This window comes from Gobio gobio (genome assembly GCF_949357685.1).
Source record: "Gobio gobio genome assembly, chromosome: 11".
Taxonomy (NCBI): Eukaryota; Metazoa; Chordata; class Actinopteri; order Cypriniformes; family Gobionidae; genus Gobio; species Gobio gobio.
In genome coordinates, this window is record NC_137104.1 from 56,429,704 (window position 1) to 56,432,348 (window position 2,645).

Consider the following 2,645-nt stretch of genomic DNA (forward strand, 5'->3'; position numbering starts at 1 on the left):
TTCATGTTTGATGTCTTTTTAAAGGTCTCGGTGCGAATGGTAAAATGGTCTCAGTTTCACTGCTTTCACTAGTAGAATTAGAAAGATTGAAAACTAATGAGAATTCAGTCCTCCTTTTGAGGAATTTCTTCAAAGATATCTGATCCACTCCCCCAAAACCAGGTGGGTGTGTTGCAAATATTTACAACCCTTTTGTTCTAGTTGGAGTATTTAAGGCTGGATAACCTAACTCTCGGGGGAATATTCTGTAGTCAGAGCGCGCGAACCGGACGCGTCTGTCTCTCTGCGATATTGGGTCTCTCGATGAACGAATATGAAAACTAGGAAGATACAAAGAAAATCAACGATCTAAATTAAAATCGCAACTAATCTTAAAATCAGCTGATAAACTCTAAACGTAACACACTTTATGGAGTCAGATAAAATTATTAATGGAGTCAGATTTAAAATGAGATATCAATAAATTAAGAGAACTTCACCGAAAGGCTGAAAAGGCTTACACGCAGAATTCCTTTTGACCAAGCCATTAGTATCCGGTTTTTGGGCTAAATGGATGGAAATTTACACTTTTCTAAAGACTATCTGAATTAATGTCTTTGAGAGAGAGGCTGCAGATCGCGCATCATGTTTGTTTTCTTTATTTTGCAAAAAGCAAAACATTTTGTTTTTATTGTGACTGTACACAAAAAAATAGAAACTTAACAGATTATAACACTTGCCTGAATGATAAAAAAGTTATTTGAGTCTCTTTGGCACTGATAAGAAAAAAAGCAAGCCAATCACGCCGGCGCGACGGCCGACTCAAGAGGTTTAAAGAAGATTAAAGAAAATAGTTCAACACGTGGTACAATGAGCACACTCAGGCCCTTAAAATAGCAGCCAGAAAAATGGTGCGCAGCTGGAAAAAAACAAAACTAGAGGTTTTTTTGGAGAAGCGCACAGAGAGTGAAGGAACGCATTGAAGCCGTGTGTAAGTGTTTTTTCAAATTACTCAGTTTGCTGGATTTGCTCAGCGTAGTACACTCTATCAAGTGGATATATTTCGATTCTGTAGTTATTTTTGGATTTATAATTTTACTGGCTAAGATAATTGTATTTGAATTTAAACCAGTGCTGTTTTAGCCGTCGGCACTCAAAAATTATTTCTGGATATTCGCACGAGTAAGTGATAGTTTTGGAGCTGAGCCATTGACAGGCTGTTACCTTGATTGTCTGAGCGAATTACAAAGGTGGACAGAACATATATAAGCTCAGGTCGATCAGTTAGTTTGCTAGGAGAAGCGCACAGAGAGTGAAGGAACGCATTGAAGCCGTGTGTAAGTGTTTTTTCAAATTACTCAGTTTGCTGGATTTGCTCAGCGTAGTACACTCTATCAAGTGGATATATTTCGATTCTGTAGTCATTTTTGGATTTATAATTTTACTGGCTAAGATAATTGTATTTGAATTTAAACCAGTGCTGTTTTAGCCGTCGGCACTCAAAAATTATTTCTGGATATTCGCACGAGTAAGTGATAGTTTCGTTTTGGAGCTGAGCCATTGACAGGCTGTTACCTTGATTGTCTGAGCGAATTACAAAGGTGTCCTCTCCTGGTCTGAGTGTAGTGATTAGCATCTATTTAATACGCTCGTTAACGCTGGTGCGGAAGCGTCAGCGGGAGCGTTCAGCCTCCTCGTGTGAAGACCGAAGAGTGTAAAGACCATCGACTCTACTCTGCGCGACTCCACTCGAGCAAGGACACGACAAGGCACTTGAGTATAGTTTTCCTTCTACTTTGTCCACTTTGTGTTTTCATCTGTTTATTTCTCTAACCCCTATTCACTATGTGCTTCCAAATTGCTACCATTATCACATACACCCGTAAGTCACGCTCGTTACATTCTAGGCGACGCAATCCGAATAATCTGCAAAGTGTACCTATTTCCTCTGCTACATTAATGTCCATTCCAATTGGTCTGTGGAATTGCCAGTCTGCTGTAAACAAAGCAGACTTTATTCCATCTATTTCCGCTCATTCATGTCTCAGTCTCATGGCTCTAACTGAAACCTGAAGACACTGCCACTCCTGCAGCTCTCTCAAATAATTTCACTTTTTCACACACCCCACGCCCGATTGGGAGGGGTGGAGGTACCGGTTTGCTCATCTCAAATGATTGGAAATTTGAGCCCATTCCTTCTCTATCTGGCAACTGCTCATTTGAATCACACTCAATCACTATCACTCACCCGGCTAAAATCCATGTTGTAGTTATTTATCGCCCTCCAGGTCAACTGGGGAACTTCTTGGAGGAGTTGGATATTTTACTCTCTCACTTCCCTGAGGATGGCACTCCTCTGGTACTGCTCGGTGACTTCAACATCCACCTTGATAAACCCCAGGCTGCTGACTTCACCACTCTTTTGACCTCATTTGACCTTAAGCGAGTATCTACTACAGCTACTCACAAATCAGGTAACCATCTGGACCTGATCTACACACGCTGCTGCTCCGCAGACAACACTTTAGTTACTCCACTGCACACCTCAGATCACTTTCTCATCACTCTTAACCTCATACTGACTCCGGACACAACACACACTCCTCCGCAGATCACCTTTTGGCGTAATCTACGCTCGCTCTCTCCCTCCCGTCTATCCACTATGG